Source organism: Macrotis lagotis, chromosome 1, assembly GCF_037893015.1.
Source record: "Macrotis lagotis isolate mMagLag1 chromosome 1, bilby.v1.9.chrom.fasta, whole genome shotgun sequence".
In the NCBI taxonomy this organism is placed as follows: Eukaryota; Metazoa; Chordata; class Mammalia; order Peramelemorphia; family Peramelidae; genus Macrotis; species Macrotis lagotis.
Genome location: NC_133658.1, coordinates 144,574,456 through 144,591,953, shown reverse-complemented (window position 1 = coordinate 144,591,953; position 17,498 = coordinate 144,574,456). Strand labels below are relative to the sequence as shown.

Below are 17,498 nucleotides of genomic sequence, written 5' to 3'. Positions count from 1 at the left end.
GCCTAAATAATTTGCCCAGGGTTACAAAGCTAGTAAGTCTGAGGCTGGATTTGAATTCAGGAAGAACAGTCTTCCTTACACCAGGCCAAGCGTTCTATCCATGGAACCAAGGAGCTGCCTGCCACTTTGCTACTATGTAACCCCAAGCAACCTAGATAAATCACTTGAGCCCTTTGGGTCTCAATTTTCTATAAAATGAGGGGATTGGACTTGATGGGTCCCTGAGATCCCTTCTAGATCAATAAGCCTGTGAAAGTATACATTTTTTTAGCAATTAAGCTGAAAAATATGTGTGTTTGTGTGTGTGTGTGTGTGTGTGTGTGTGTGTGTGTGTGTGTGTGTGTGTGTGTAGTGGTGGGGGGAGGAAGGGGAAAAGACTGAGGACTCTAGCTACACTAGGCAAGTTGTGATAGCTAACTTCCATTACATAGAAGCTAATTTGGGAACTTATTGCTTCTGTTGTCTAAGACCCAAACTCATGCCTGTCCTCTCTACTTGCAAATTAGGGGGTAAAAAGATGCCTGGTTTTGGTATAAAATAAGTCAGCTTGTGAGAGGGTATAAGGCTTAATAATGCATCAAACAGCACTATCATTTTGAAGCTAGAAAGGAGCTCAAAAGTCATCTAGTTCAGTCTTATGATTTTACAGAAGAGGAAACTAGAGTCTAGTGAGGTTAAGCAATGGGCCAGATCTATACAAAAAGGGTCCAAGGGTGAGTTAAACTCAATTGTCCGACTCCCAATTCAGCACCTCTTCCAACACACTCCACCACATCTCCAAGAGGGTACTTTCATAGGTCAACTTTTATTAATGTTAATTGTAACCAGATACATTTTCTTTGTACACCTAGTCTGTGTGAGGCACTGTGCCAGAGACTAGCATATAGAGAGTAAAATAATTACAATCCTCTCAGAAGACTTACATTTTATTAAGTGGAAAACAAAATGTACACTGATAAATATAACAAAAGTTAAGATGCAATGGGGAGAAGACCCAGATGAAGTGTCCTAGGAAAATTATAGTAAGAAGAAATAACTTGAAGTTATATGGCTATGGGGGAGGTTAGTGGTAGAACAAGAAAGGATTGGAGATCATCACAGAGGAAGTGACACCTGAGAAAAGACGGATGCAGAAATCTTTGGAGGAAAAGGATTTTGAAAGGCAGGGATGAGGAGGGCATGGGGGATAACCTGAGGAAATGTATGGAGACAAGAGACATGTCAAATTCTGGAAGTAATAATCAGTCCAATTGGTCTGGAAGAGTACATATGTGAAACAGAATAGCCATGAAAGAAGGTTAAAAAGGAAGAATGGAACCAGTTTGCAGAGGGTCTTAAGTGTCAGGCTTATGTAGAATTACTGAAACCACAAAAATGAAGAGATCACTAAAAGGGAGTTGAACTCTGCATAATTGAAAAACCATTGAAGGTCTTGGAAATCAGATAATGAAACATTTTTCCTCTTTGAAGCCTGGAAAGCAGAGGGTTACCAGAATAGAATATAGTATATATTAGATTCAATTATGCTTAATTGTTTTTCTTTGTTATAAGACAATCAATCTAGAAATGGGTGGATGGAATTGTTGAGATGATTGTGATATAAAGATAAAAAGGCCTCAATAAAATAATTTTTTAAATGCCAGGCTAAGGGTTTTATATTTTATCTTAAATGATAGGAAATCACTGAAAATTTTTTGAGTAGGAGAGTAAAATTATCAGACCTATATATGGAAGATTATTTTGGCAGCTATGGAGTGGGGATGGATTGGAATGAGGAGATACTAGAAACAGGGATATCATCTGTAACATGGTATAGGTAAGATTTGATGGTAGTCTAAGAAGGCTGTTGGCAAAGTCAGTGAAGAGAAGAGGTTTGTTTCTATTTATTCTGAAAGTAGGGAAACATCAAAGATGACCATTTTGATCCTGAAAGCCTGTAAGAGTTGGGATTCTAGGGGCATAAATAGAAAGATTAGATAGGGTGAGAAATTAAATTTAGTTTGGAATGCTTTGCATTTAGGTTATCTGAAGAAGATCCAAGAGGAGATATGCAAGGGGCAGGATTGACTAAAGAGTTCTATGATCAACTTGAACTTGCAGAGTCTTTGAGACTTTGAGAGCATCTTCCTGTTAAATATATGGACATGCCCATTAGTAGGTTGGTAAGGAGATTGTCACCTTCTGATTGTCTCAGTGACCAAGATTGCACCTAAGATGAATTGATTTCTATTGTTGTGAGGTACACATTTTTGAGAGGGACAATCCTTTTGCACTGGACTATAACAAGGCCTCTTTCCACCTTTTCTAGAGTTTCTGAGAATTTGTAGGTAGGAGTTGTGTTCGGGGTTGGGGACAAAGATACATGGAAAACTACCTATACTTACATAATCTGAAATAAGAGCTTTTGTACCTCAGATTCTTGGCTACTTCTTCCTTTTTCTCAACACAAATCAGAGTCTAGAGACCTAAAAGTGGCTTTTTTCAGTCCAAGGGACATAAGCAGCTAGGTTAGTGGTAGGGTATCAAGAATTCCCAGAGAGGTTCAAGGCTGAGGCAAATTTTGAACTGAATAGCCTAAAGTTTGAATTTCAAGTCAGTGATCCTAGCTTTGGAGCAAAAGAGGTGTAATCTCTCAGACACCTGGGCAGCTATAGTTGAGGAGTTCCATGATCAAGAGATGAGATTTCCTGAGAGTCATTTTTTTAGCAGTCCTGAGCTTGAGAGCATCAGAATCAGGTCTTCTGGAAAGAGAAGGTAGTATGATGCTGGAATTCAGCCTTTTAGCCAGAGAAAAGGAAAATACCTATGACAAAACACCAAGTTCAAGAGTTTGGGAATTTGACCTTAAGAAAAATAGATTACTTGCAAAGTATTCGTCTTGGTGAGTACATTGGACTGAGCACATGACTTCCACTCTGGAAAGGATAGGAACAAGGAGCTGAAGTCACAAATGGAAGAGCAAGGAATTTTGCATTCCTCTCTTGCAATGAGTTACGGACAGTATGGGTTTGATGGGCAAGCAGGTCAGCCTGAAGTGTGGTTTTCTTCTGGAAGAGTCCAAACCCTCAGGATATTTGCATAAAGTTGAATGTTTGAGTAATCCCTTCTCTAGAATACTTTTCTGATTTGGCATTTACAGGTTTTTGGGTTGGCTCCCAGAAGTATAGCTATGCCCAAGTCAAAGTACTAAGGGTAATTAGTGGGTCTGACCTCCTATGGGATCCCATTAATGAATTTACTTAGTTTTTTCCTAGTTCTTTTTGAAAATTTTAAAAAATTTTATTTTTCCAATTACATGCAAAGATAGTTTTTAATATTCATCCATTTTCAAGTTTATGAGTTCTGCATTTTTCTACCATCCTCCCTTCCCTCCCCCCTTCACATGGTAGCAAACAAGCTGATAAAAACTGTACATGTACAATTCTGTTTAACATATTTTCATATTAGTCCTGTTGTGAAAGAGGAATTATAACTAAAGGGGGAAAAACCATGATAAGAAAAAACTTAAGTTTTAAAAAGTGAACATAATCTTTTGCTCTGCATTCAGACCCCATATTTTACCCCCTTGGATATGGATGGCATTGTCCATAGCAGGTCTCTCAGGATTGTCATTGATCACTGAACTACTGAGAGGAGCATCATCCTTCATAGTTGACCATCTCACAATGTTGTTCTTAAAGTGAACAATGTTCTCTTGGTTCTGTTCCATTCACTCAGCATCAGTTCAGGCAGGTTTTTCCATGCTTCTCTGAAGTCCAGGCAGTTCATGATTTCTTACAGAACAAAAGTATTCCTTAATACAATGAATTTACTTTTAATAGGGAGTACATTTAATTACATCAAAATATATATGATTAAATCAGATTAAAACATTTACTAAAATAAGATAGTTAAGTACAGTAATTATTGGACAAAACATAACCTTCACAAACCTCCCACAAATTCATGTGTAATCAGTGGGAAGAGTAGGCAAAAAACTAGAATATACTTAGAATGAGGCACATAGACAACATATATGTTGAAAACAATGTATACCTCTGGTAATGCAGGGGCCTGATGTCCTTTTTCTTTTCATGGTATCTTTTAGCATTCCTCTATGATACTGGGCAGGTCATTTAGCTGGATTCCCTGGGTCTGCTCTACTCCACAATGGCATCCTCTATTGCTATGTCTAGTTTTCTCCTAAATCAATAGTTGGCTTTTTTTCTGCTATTGGAGGTAATGATCCTTGAAGCTGCTTCTGGCCCTGACCCTTCTATGTTTGTGTGTGTGTCTCTCTCCTCTCTTCTAAATATCATTATGCAAAAATTCTATGGCCTCCCTCTACTATCACTCCCTGTCTTCTGGTGGAGGCACAGGGGTCATACCATACAAAGTACCCTGATTGTGACACACTTTTCAGAACTAGATGATTTAACTTTATGTCTTTTTTGATTTTATCTTTATAAACAGTGTGAGATGTTGGTCTATACATACCTTTTGTCAGATTATTTTTCCAGTTTTCTCAGAAGTTTGAGTTCTTATCCCAGAAGCTAGGTTCTTTGGGTTTATTAAATACCAGACTACTATGGTCATTGATTGCTGTATCTTATGTGCTTAGTCTATTCTACTGATCTACCACTTTATTTCTTAGCCAATAATAGATAATTTTGTGATTACAGCTTTGTAATAGAGTTTGAGATCTGGTATTGCTATACCCTTTGTGTTTTTCTTCATTAATCCCCTAGATATTGACTTTTTATACTTCCAGATGAATTTTATTATTTTTCTAGCTCTTTCAAATTTTTGGCAGATTGATTGGTATGGCACTGAATAAATAAATTAGTTCAGGCAAAATTGTCATTTTTATTATATTGGCTCTGCCTACTCATGAGGAATTGATATTTTTCCTGTTGTTTTAATCTGCAAAGGGGTTTTAAGTTGAAGAATGGGAAATATGAAGGCACTCACAATGAGGGCTTAAATCTTTTGAGTTAATAGCATTCCAGGTTTTCTGCTAAGAGAGAAGGATGAAGATGTAGCTAAGGACTTGAAGAGCCACTCTAGTAAGCTTCATCTTCTATGAAGGCTTTAAGGGAACACATAGCAAGAGTTACATAGAATGGGAAGAACTGGACAGGTTGGTAGAGGAAAGGCATGGGCTCCAAGGAAAAACAAAATATTAGTGCTGCTTAGGACCTTAGAGATCAATTGGTTCAACCTCATTTTACAGATTAGGAAACTGAGGTCCAGGGAAGGGAAGGAATTTGTCCATGGTCAAATGGTAAGTGGTAAAACAATTCTAGTCTGGAATTAGAATCCACACAAAATACATATATCTATCAATTTCTAAGATAAGAATCAAGAAATTTTACTATATTCTCTAGCATATAATATTCAGCTTAATTTATAAAACAGAGGGGCGGAGCCAATATGGCAACAAGAGCAGATCGTGTCTTAGGAGCTCTCTCATAAATCTTAGAAACTAAGGACTCTAACTAAATTTTAGAGAGACAGAATCCACAGAGGGACCCAGTGAGGCAGTTCTTCTACTCAAGGTAACCTGGAAAGGAGCAGAAAGGCTCTGCTCCCCGGGGTTGGAGGGATGGCCCACCAGAGGGGTGGCCCACCAGAGGTGTAGCCCACCAGAGCAAAAGAACTTCAGCCTCCTGGAGGTAGTCCCAGGGCACTGGGAGCCGTGGCTCACAGCAGTGGGGAAATTTCCTGACCTATGCCACGGGGAGCACCGGGCACAAATTGGGGGAACAGTGGGGAACCTCTGCCAGAGAGAGCATGTGAAGCCCAGCCCTCAGGCTACACAGCAGGCAACTTGGTCTTGAAGTCCAGATCCAGGAAACAGAAGTAGGCAGCACAGGTAAGCAGGAGCCCCCAGGGCATGAGCCCATTGAACTCAGGGAGGGGAGTGAAGAGAGACTGCAAAGCTCTACCCCTGGAACAAGACTCTGGGGCTCTGATCACATTCAGATCCTGATCCCAGTCTAGGCCCCCCCATAGAACAGCAGGGCCCTCCCACCTCAGCCCTGTGACAGAAGGGGGCACATATGGTCATTCACAGACCAGGAGGGAGGACAGAGCCTCACACACTGAGACCCTTGTGGGAGTGTCCCAAAAGCTCAGGAAGCACCCCCAAAACAGGCTAAGGCTGGGAAAAAATGAGCAAGCAGAGAAAAAAGAGGAACACCATTGAGAAATACATTATCTATGATCCCAAGAAGGATCAAAATACTGAGTCTGAAGATGATGAAGCACAAGTTCCTGCATCTAAAGACTCCAAGAAAAACAGAAATTGAGCTCAGGCTATGACAGAGCTCAAAAAAGACTTTGAAAATCAAATGAGGGAGTTAGAAGAAAAACTTGGAAAGGAAATGAGAGAGATGCAGGAAAAACATGAAAATGAAGTCTGCAGCTTAGTCAAGGAAATCCAAAAAAATGCTGAAGAAAATAGCATGCTAAAAACCAGCTTGGGTCAAATGGATAAAACCGTTCAAAAAAGTTATTGAGGACAAGAATGCTTTAAAAAGCAAAATTGACCAGATGGAAAAAAGAGATAAGAAAACTCTCTGAGGAAAACAAGTCTTTCAGACAAAGAATAGAACTCAGGGAGATGGATGAATTTAGGATAAATCAGGACTCAATACTTCAAAACCAAAAAAATGAAAAATTAGAAGAAAATGTGAAACATCTCATTGAAAAAAACAACTGATATGGAAAACAGACTTAGGAAAGATAATTTAAAAATTATTGGAATACCTGAAAGTCATGATCAGGAAAAGAGCCTTGACATCATTTTCAAAGAATTACTACAGAAAAACTGCCCTAATATCCTAGAAGCAGAGGGCAAAAGAGAAATGGAGAAAATCCATTGATCCCCCAGAGAAAGAGATCCCCCAAAACCAACCCTTAGCAATATTATAGCCAAGTTCCAGAACTCCCAAGTCAAAGAGAAAATATTACAAGCAGCCAGAAGGACACAATTCAAATATCATGGAGCTGCAGTCAGGATCTCACAGGACTTAGCAGCAACTACACTGGAAGCTCATAGGGCTTGGAATATAATATACCGGAAGGCAAAAGAGCTTAGAATGCAACTGAGAATCAACTACCCAGCAAGGCTGAATGTCGTCTTCCAGGGAAAAAGATGGACTTTCAATGAACCAGGGGAATTTCAAATGTTCCTGTTGGAATGGCCAGAGCTGAACAGAAGGTTTGATCTTCAAATACAGGACTCAGGTGAAGCATAGAGATTGGAGGAGAAGGGGAAAATATGAGGGACTTAATGATGATGAACTGCATGTATTCCTGTATAGAAAAATGACACTGATAATACTCATATGAACCTTCTCAGTTAACAGTGCAGGTAGAAGAAGCTTTTATAGATGAAGCACAGGAGAAAGCTGAATTTGAAGATAAAATATGGTGTAAAAATGAAGTCAATAGAAAAAAGGGAAATGTAATGGGAGAAAGAAAAAGGAGAGGGGGAATAGGCCAAGATATTTCATATAATAAGATTTTTCTTTATTACAATGAGCTATTGCAATGATATGGAAGGGGGGAAGGCAAGGGGGAATGAGGGAATCTTCGCTCTCATCAGAGGCAGCTAGGAGAGGAAACAGCATATATACTCAATTGGGTGTAGGCATCTGGAGTAAGAAGGAAAGGGAGGGACAGGGGGAAGCGGGGATGTGAGTGATGGAGGAGAGGATGTACCATGGCAGGAGAGAGGTCAGATATAACACATTTCCTTTTTTACTTCTTGCAAAGGGCCAGGATTGGATGGCCTGTCTGGGACCATAGGGCCAGGTGGATGGGGGGGTAGTAACCGGGGGCTCAGGGCCTCTTGGCCCCAGGGCCAGGGATCTATCTGCTGCACCACTCAGCTACCCTACAGCAGAGTCAGAGTGAAAGGAGAGAGAAAATATCGTACACGGTAGTGGAGAAATGTGAAAGGAGGGAGTTGCGATCAGCAATGGCAACGGTGGAAAAATATGGAAGTAACTTTTGCTGTGTACTTATCATAAAGAATGTGATCCACCCGCAACAGAGTTGTTGGTGTTGGAACAAAGACTGAAGCACATTTATTATTATTATCATTTTGGGGGGGTGCAGGGCAAATGGGGCTGAGTGGCCTGCCTGGGGCCGCATAGCAGGGTGATCGTTGGGTGTCTGAGGCCAGATTTGGCCCGGGTGCTCCTGGCTCAAGGGCCAATGCTCTGTCCGCCACCCAGCCACCCCTACTATTATTACTATTTTATTTTATTTTGGGTCTTTTTTTCCCTTTTTTTTTGGTTTTGGCAGGGCAGTGGAGCTGGGGTGGCTTGCATGTCATACGGCTGGGTGATTGTTGGGTGTATGGGCTCGGGTGCTCCTGGCTCCAGGGCTGGTGCTCCATCCATTGTGCCACCTGCCCATACCTACTATTATTACTATTATTTTTTTAATTTTAATTTTTTCTCTCCCCTTTACTTTATCGCTCAAGTGAGTCTATATTTTTTGGGGGAGAGGGTATTTTGTTTACTTTTAAACAAGAATATTTTATTAATGTATAAAAACATTATTTGTACAAAATGAGAATAAATATTAAATATTTAAAAAATTATAAAACAGAATAGAAACATCTTTATATTTTATTTTTCCATGAAGCAGAAAGTACTTTAGAATTATTCTCATTCATTTTCACATAATTCTTAGAAATAACAGCTCATATTTCTATAGTGTTTTATAGTTAACAAAGCAATTTCCTCATGACAAGTCTGTGATGTAGGCAGTGGACCACAGTGCTATACCTATTTAAAGAGAGGAAAAACTGAAGGTCATTGAGGTAGAATGACTTGCCCATCCAATCATTAAATATTGAAAAGAGGCCTTCTGATGCCACATACAGTGCTTTTTAGATGTTATAAAGAGAATTAGAATATGAGTTCCATTGGATCACGGACTGTCTGGGTTTTCTATTTTATTCCCAACACTTCACACAATGCTTTGCACATGGTAAGTGAATGCTTTTCTCATTCATTCATGACCATTTTATAACTTGAGATATAGAAATGCTATCTGCCAAAATATGCCAAAGGATGCCAGTTCTACAGCTAGGGAGTTTTTCCCTAAAGGTAGTAGTCCTGTCATTTGTTATCAAATGTTATTTAGTAGGCATTCATGTGGATCTGAATCATGATATCTAAAGTATTTGTGGGTGACTTTTTTTAAACCTCTATTAATGCAGGTTAGCTTTTTCTTTTCTATGTTTAGAGAGTGGCTCAGATCTGAGATTTTTCCAAGGTATGTCAGAGGCAAGACTTGGAATGAGATCTTCTGGGCTTCAGGATCAGCTCTCTATCTATTACACCAGTATTTCTCAAAGTCTGGTCTGGAAACCACTAGGGGTCCCTTAGATCCTTTCAGGGAGTCTGCAAGGTCAAAACTATTTTCATCATCATCATCATCATCATCATCATCATCATCATAGACATTTAATTTGTCAATGGGAAATATTTATAGATATAATCCTTATAAATAATGTGTGTGTGAATCTTCAAAGATTTTAATAGAAAAGGAGGTTCTGAGATCAAAAAGTTTGAGGATTGCGGCATTATCCTATGCTGCCTCTGTAATGTTATGAGGTTAGTGTTTTGACTTACAATTTAATGTTCAATTAAAATTTTTTTCATATACTATAGTTGAAAAAAGGATAGTAATCCCATAAATGTATCCCAGAATAGCTATTCTATCATTTCTCTTTTTAACTCACAGGAAAAAAATAATGTAATGGTGACAAAAATCTGGAACACAATTTAAACTAGTTTTTTTTTTTAGGTTTTTGCAAGGCAAATGGGGTTAAGTGGCTTACCCAAGGCCACACAGCTAGGTAATTATTAAGTGTCTGAGACCGGATTTGAACCCAGGCACTCCTGACTCCAAGGCCAGTGCTTTATCCACTACCACTACGCCACCTAGCCACCCCCAAACTAGTTTTGTTGACTTTCAAATCAAGAATGGAGAAACTTAAATTAGATTCAATAAACACAAATCACATTTCAAAATAGTTTTCAATTCTAAATTCTATATTAAAGGATTGGGGGCCAGAGAAGAAGAAGAAAGAAGAAAGTGAGAATTGAAGAAAGTCAGAGGTGAGGAAGAAAGACTGACAGGTAGAAGAAATGGGAAAAATGAATGAAGGGATTAAGAAAGCATTTAATAAGTGCTTACTATATGTAAACTATATGTTTACTATATGTAAACCTTTGTGCTGAGTGCTGAGATACAAATAGAAAAGAAAACTAGTTATTCCTTTCAATTCCTTCCACCTTCTGAAGGGATAGAAAACACATGTGGAAGGTTTCAGGGGCAAGTAACATAAAATGACTCCATGGTTCTTAGGGTGTAGAAGCAAAGCAGATGACAATATCTCTTTAATTTTGTCATTATTTAATGTAATGTCACTATTTCCAGGGTTCAGGGTCCCGGATTGACCTCGCTGGGTCAGGGGGAGGTGGTGGTCCAAGGTTATTGACAGGTGCTGCCTCCTGCTTTTTGCTTGCTGTTTCAGCTAGGTTTGCCTAGCTGACCTGTGGGGTGGCAGTTGTCTGGACATTGCCAAAAACCGCTGACCCCCTTCTCCACAGGAGCCGTTTGCTCAGAAGATGGCTGTAAGGACTGGGCTGGACATAGCACTGTCATGCCCAGAGCTCCTCTGCCTATTGGGGGCAATTGGTTAGTAATTGTGATTAGCAATGATAAGGAAGAAGGATTCCAGTCTCCAGAATGATTTCTCCCCTCACGTATGGCTATAGAAATAGGTCTGGGGGAGCACTAACATTCCTAAGGCTCTTGGTTTTAGGGTATTGGTTTCTGCTCCCATTGACAGCAGAAGAAAGATGGTAGCCAAGGTGGTGGTAGGAGTTTAAATTGCCTGGATATAGGTAAAAAGAAATTGTAGAGTGAAAAGGAGAGAGGATGGTAAGAAAAAGAAAGTGTCAGGAAGCCTGGTAGTTCAGTTGATTCTGAATTAGTAAACCAGTTCTATCTTATGCTGCTATTCATATGGATGTGTATTTCATACTGCTGTCAATACAACTAAGAATCAATTGTTTACAAATCTTCCACTGTTTTGGCCTTTAAAATCTCTATAGCAGCAGTTCTTTGAATAAAAGAGCCACAGTAGCCCACCAAGACAGAAGTTATTACCTGGGTTGCAGTTGCAGGACCAGACAAAGTAAATTTTTCTTTTAATCCTTCCTCTATAATATTCTATGCCCCACTGGTGACAAACAGGTGTCAGCTACTTTTATCTACTCACATGTTTAATTTAGTTGGTGACTCTAGAAAGAAATCATACAAGACAAATTTTATTACAAGTAATATAGTTAAAATGCAATAAAAATTCATCATAATTTTTTTTCAAGCTCTGGCTATAACCCATAGCAAAGCAGTTGCCTAGGACACAATGCTAGGTGGTTGAGAGGGCACAATGAAGAATATTCTTTAATATTACTCTTAATAAATGCACATTTTTTTAATGTCAAGAAATCCTGCTCTCCATGGTACATAGGTAACTATTTTGTGGTAAGTCAACTCATTTGTGTTATACTGAAGGCTCAAAACCTTTGGGGAATAGTCAAGACACAAATTATGTTGAAAGCCCAAAACCTACACAGGGGTAATCTTCCAATCTTGTTTGGGGTTCACAGATGCCTTGTCTTGACTGTCTCACAGTCATAGTGCTCACACTGATTGGTTCTGCTTTACCCTGGCAGGCAAAAATAAGACTAAAGGATGGATGTTACAGACAGGTTTTTGTTCAACATTATTCCTAGCTTGCTAATAACCTAAAAAAGCTATATTTTTATATCATTTTAAGATTTTCCAAGCAATGTCCTGACAGCAACCCGTAAGATAGGTATAGTATTATTCCCCATTTCATAGATGAAGAAATTGAGGCTCTAAGAAAGTAAATGACTTGCCAAAGATCCCAGGAGGCTATATATGAAAATTCAGATTTTTTAACTCTAAATCTAGGCTATATCTATTATCTTATTTATCTCTCATCATAAGGAAAAAGTTCTTAACAAAAATGGCTGGGTTTGGGGGGAAGGGAGGAAAGAATAGCACAGCAAATAATTGTGCCACTGTAAGCTTTTGAATAGAAGGCTAGGCTACCTACTTGTTTTGGATGTTGTAGATCAGATTCATGTTCTAGACAGGATTTGGATTTAGGTGATTCCCAAGGTCTTATCCTATTTAGAAATTCTCTGAATTCATGATTGCAAAGTTGGTTGGTTATGATGATATTTACTACTGCAATTAATTTAGTCCAAATACATACCCTTGTCGCCAAGTCCTGGAAAGAACTTCCATAATTTTTGGACTTTAGAACAAAAGCATCACCTTTTAGACTACTAATTAATATATAATCTATTGCTCTGGGCTTCCTAAACTCCTAAGCTCTGGTCCCTCTAAACTTCTGCATCCCCGCACTGCTAATACCTTCCTTCTAATATTGTCCAATTTATTCATGATTTACCTTGTTTGTACACAGTTGCTTAAATGATGCCTTCCCATTAGATTGTGAGCTCCTTGAAGGCAGGGACTGTTTTTGCCTTTCTTTGTATTCCTAGCACTTAATTCAGTGTAGTGGGTACTTAATAAATACTTGTTATACTTGAATTAAAATATGGGGTCATTTGGAAATTATTTCAACTGGAAGGTACTGGTAGTAGGAATGGGGGTGGGGATATGGTGGGGTGGGGATATGGTGGGGCGGGGGGGGGGGGTTGGCTTCTTGGAGAAAGTGGGATTGAGCCAAATCTTGAAGGAAGCCAGGGAGGACAGGAAACAGAGGTGAGGAGGGAGAGCATTCTAGACATGGGGTGGGGGGTAGGGTGGAGAGTGGTGAGGAGAAATAGCTAGCAAAATGACATGGACAGGGAGATGGAATGATATGGGCCCCGAAGAGCAAGAGGCCAGTGTTAATGTAGAGGAGTGTCAGAAGACTGGCCCAGGTTTGAAGGAGTTTAAAAGATAAATAGAGGATTTCTATTTCAACTTGGAGGGAATCAGGAACCACCATGGTTTCCTGACTTGAGGTGGTGGAGGCAATATGGTCCAACCTATGCTTTAGGAAGATAGCTTTGACCACTTAGTGGAGGATGGAATGGAGTGGAGAGAAACTGGAAGCAGGTCGACAAGCAGAAGGCTTTTTGTTATATTTCAGATATGAAGTGATGAGAGCCTACATAGGACAAAGGCTATGTTGGAGGAGAGAAGGGGGAGGTATACAAGAAATGATGCAGACATAGAAATGAGATTAGGGGAAGGACTGGATATATGGGGTGAGAGAAAGTGAAGAGTTGAGGATGACACCTAAGTTGTGTGGTAATGCCTGTGATGGTTACAGGAAAGTCAGGAAGGGAGGGGAGCTTGAGAAGAGAAATAATTAGCACAGTAATAGACAGGTTGAATTTAAAATAATAAACAGCTTGGCTCAAGAGATTTAAAATTTTACTTAAAGAAAAAAAAATCCCTGAAAATTAGAATGGATCAAATAGAAATCAAGGACTCCATGAGGCAACAAGAAATACTAAAACAAATTCAAAAGACTGAAAAAAAGAAAATGTAAGTTATCTCAGAGCAAAAACAATTGACCTGGAAAATAGATCAAGGAGAAAAAAAATTAATAATATTACACTACCTGAACACCATCATCAAAAGAAAAGAGCCTAGTCACTACAGTTCAAAAAATTACAAAAGAAAATGGCCCATATCTCTTAGTGGAAATAGAAAGAATCCACATTTTCTGAAACTCCAAAATGAAAACTACCAGGAACATGACATCAGAATCCAGGGCTTCCAGGTCAAAGAAAAAAAATACTGTAAGCAGACAGAAAGAAACAATTCAAGTACTGAGGAACTACAGTTAAGATTATACATGATTTAGCATTTACCACCATATAGCAGAGGAGAACATATAATATTCCAGAAGGAAACTCATATAGGCTTATAGCCAAGAATAACTTATCAAGCAAAATTGAGTATACTTTTACAAGGAGAAAAGTGAGTCATTAATGAAATAGAGGACTTCCAAGAACACCTGATAGAGTCTAGTTCTGATGACCAGAACAATATAGTGACTTAAAGGAGTCAAGAGAAACATGAAAAGGTAAATATGATCAAGGAATCATAAGGCACTAAAAAAGGTAAATTGCTATATTCTCATAAGGAGAGATGATAGATATATTCTTTCAGAATTCTGTAATCAACAGGGCCACAGTGGGAGTATAATTAGACAAGGTCTGAAAGTGATCCTATTATAACCTGATGAGAAGAATAATAATCTTATAAGAAGAATACAGAGAGAGAGCATGAGAAATAGACTACTGTTGAAGGAAAGGAAAGTTAGGGAAAAAAATCATCTCACATTATCAGGGTGCACAGTTAGATATCTATAGAAACACAGAGGAGGTTATGGAGAAAGGAGCAGCAGATAAATGAGTGGAGGTTTCAATATGTAAGATGTTGAGGTGCTCCTCTTCCCATTTTTCCCCAGCTTCATAGATAATACCTAGGTTGGGAGTCTGAGGAACTGAGAAGATGGTGTAGCCCTCTACAGCACATTCTAGGGGGAAAGAGTTCTCTTTTAAACATTTTGGGTTTAAGATGTCTACTAGACATGAGGTAACTGAAAAGCAGTTGGAGAAGTGAGACTGAAAGTAAGCAGAAGGCTTGGGGTAGGGCTGAACATCTGAGAATCTTCAGCATAGAGATCACTAATTGTAATAGTAGAGGGGAAAAGAGAAAAAGGATTAGGACAGAACCCAGAGGGACACCTACAGTTGTGTGTGGGGGGTCATCTCCAGAAGGATCCAGCAAAGGAGACTGAGGGCTCTAGCATTTGCAGTGTCAGGAAAACTTTCTTTAGGTAGTAACACGAATTGATTTTTGAAGGAATTGAGGGATTGATAGACTGAGTTATAGTAAGTATGGAGTACTTTTTAAATATGGAGGAAAGATAGTCTTTGCAAAAGAGCAGAAATGGAATGTAGTATCCAGGGAATAACTGTTCAGCTTGGTAGAATGCTGATGGGGAGGGAGTGTGACCTATTTTGGTGTGGTGGAAAGATCACTGTTTTTAGTCAGAGGATCTGAATTGGAATCCTGACTACCACTCACTTGTTGTGACTCTGGCATGTTTTACTTGTTGGGGGTCTTGCTATCCTCATCTTTAAAGTGAGGGGATTAGAGAAGGTCTTTTTCAGTTCTAAATCAATGATGCTAGACTGATTCTTAGATATCTTCCTTCCTTTGGAACTTGGCTTTCTCCTAAAGATTCTTGGCATTCTCTCTAGGGCTGGCTTGCTCCCTCTGTCATACTCTCTGCTACCTAGGGCCAGGAGGAGGAATTAGCACTCTTCTTCCCCCTTCCTCTGTCCACTGCCCTCCCTCCTGCCTCTTTCAGACCCTCCCTCTAACTCAGTAAATAAATTTAAAATTTATTTCAATCTGTACAGATCCTTATTGCTTTTGTCTATGGATCTACAGGTCGTTCTTCCTCTTATCCAATAAACACAATATCTTTTTTTTTAAGAACGATTTTATTTGAGTTTTACAATTTCCTCCTCATCCTTGCTTCCCTCTTCCCACCTCCCACAGAAGGCATTCTGTTAGTAATAAGTACAATATCTGGCTCATGGTGGGCTCCATTAGATGATCCTGGCTTCCCAATTCTTCAGCTTCTTCATACACTTTACCTTTTTTCAATAGGAGTTAATGTATCTTAGAACATTTATCCCCCCCCCCCCCCACACACACACCCTCACACAAACACATACCTGCCTACTTCACGGCTTACCTCTCTCCCAAATGAAGATACCCCAGGTGCTAGAATTTCTAGCTCCCAGTACATTAGTATCTGGTTTTTACAGACCGGTTTATGACTGCAAATCACTTTACTGACATTTTATTTGATAGGAGTCCAGTCGAAGCCAGTCATCTTATCTCTACAGAAGAGGAAACTCAAAGCCTGCTTTCCTCATTTCTAAGTGACTTGCCCAAGGTCACTTGGCAAGCTGCAGGATTTGGTGTGCAAACCCAAGTTTTAAGACTCCCAAGTCCAAGTGCATCTTCCATTAGGTCATGCTGCAGGCTTTGCTTTTAAGGAAATGGAGGGTAAGAGAAATAGATACTAAAGCGGGTCCCACAGGAGTTGGTGCTGGACTCCCAGACCCATTTGGGGCTAAGTAGTGCCAATAAAGTCTTTGGGGGAAGAGCGCGAGGAAACCCCTTCTCAGGGTCCTGACTGCCAAACGGGCGGCCAAGACGGACAGGAGGGCATCGCCCGCAGCGAGGCTCTCGAGTGGGGCCTCAGTTTCCTCATCTGTAAAATGGGGATGATGGCATCCGTGTCTTCCCTGCCAAAGGGACGCGAGGGCGGCGCCCCCGCCTCAGTTTCCCCACCCGCGAAGGCAGCGCTCAGCCGGCGGGCGCCGGGCCTGGGCCCCCGAGCCCCCGGGGGGCGCCGGCGGCGTGCGGGCTCCCCGCGGCCGCGTCCTCCTCCCGCTTTGGCTTTGGCCTTTTGTACCGGCCTCACGTGACCCTCGAGGCGGCTGTTTTCCCCTGGCCACGCCCCGCCCTCCGGCTCTCCCCCCGCCGGGCGCCTCGGCCCTCCCGGCTCTTCCGGCTCCGCGGCCCCCCCCCCCCCGGGCGCCCCCCCCCCCCCCGCCTCCCTCCTCCCCCGCCCAGGCTTTTCCGGCTCTTCCCACTCTCTGCCCCCGCCCCCCCCGCCCCGTCCCCTCCACGACCGCCGTTCCCTCGCGACCGTCCCCCTCCCCCCGCGGCTGTTCCGCCGCCCCGCCTCCCCTCCCCCCGCCCCAAGCTCACTGTCTCCAAGATGGCGGCCGTGTCAGTTTGGGGCATCTCCGCCGTCCGGCCCGGGGCCCGGGGATCCAGGCTCTCCGCCGCCTCGGTAAGTAGCCGCGGAGCCACCCGGGGCCGCCTCCCGCCGCCCGGGCCGCGGCCGAGCCGCCTCGGGACCCGCCCGGCCGCCCCTCGGGGTCCGCGGGCGGCTGCAGGCCCCGCCGCGGCCTGCGCCGCCTCCCGCTGCTCTGCGCCAGGCCTCGGGCCGGGGCGCCGCGGCCGCCCCCTCGCGCCGGGCCGGCGCCCGGCTTCCCCCGCCGCTCCTCCGCGCGCCGGGCCGGGCCCCGGCCCCGGCCCCGGCCCCGCGCTCCCCGGGCCCTCCGCCCCGCCGCCCGCCGGCCGGGCCCGGGTCCCGGCCCCAGGCCCGGCCGCAGGAAGGGAGCGGGCGGGCGGGCGGGCGGGCCAGGCCTCGGAGCCGCAGGCCGGGCCGGGCCACCCCGGGGATCCCGCGCCGCCGGCCGCCCCGAGCCCGGGCTGCCCTGGCCGCGGCGGGCGGGAGCGCGGGGCCGGGGCCCGGCCGGGGCGCGGGTGACAGGCGGGCGGGCGGCGGGTGTTGTGGTGCGGAGGCGGCAGCACGTGTGTTGTGGTGTCTG

The 17,498-nt window shown here is 42.3% G+C and overlaps 1 protein-coding gene and 1 long non-coding RNA gene across 5 annotated transcripts in view; one reads left to right on the top strand and one right to left on the bottom strand.

Moving 5' to 3' along the window:
- Nucleotides 1-915: 915 nt before the first annotated feature.
- On the bottom strand, nucleotides 916-17,043 carry LOC141504190 (uncharacterized). Of its 2 annotated transcripts, none has more exons than XR_012473244.1 (3): nucleotides 16,870-17,043; nucleotides 11,182-11,315; nucleotides 916-3,773 (listed from the first exon to the last, which is right to left on the bottom strand). It is a non-coding gene; the product is annotated as an uncharacterized LOC141504190 (long non-coding RNA). The 2 variants fall into 2 exon arrangements; XR_012473245.1 differs by lacking the exon at nucleotides 916-3,773 and adding an exon at nucleotides 8,667-8,783.
- KAT6A (lysine acetyltransferase 6A) overlaps nucleotides 16,875-17,498 on the top strand; it is a 158,951-nt gene continuing 158,327 nt past the window's right edge. For 2 of the 3 annotated variants that reach the window (XM_074209018.1, XM_074209016.1), the window contains exon 1: nucleotides 16,875-16,954. The gene's annotated coding sequence lies outside the window, so the exon portion shown is untranslated. The remainder of the gene's footprint in view (nucleotides 16,955-17,498) is intronic. The other variant, XM_074209017.1, reaches the window with a different exon arrangement.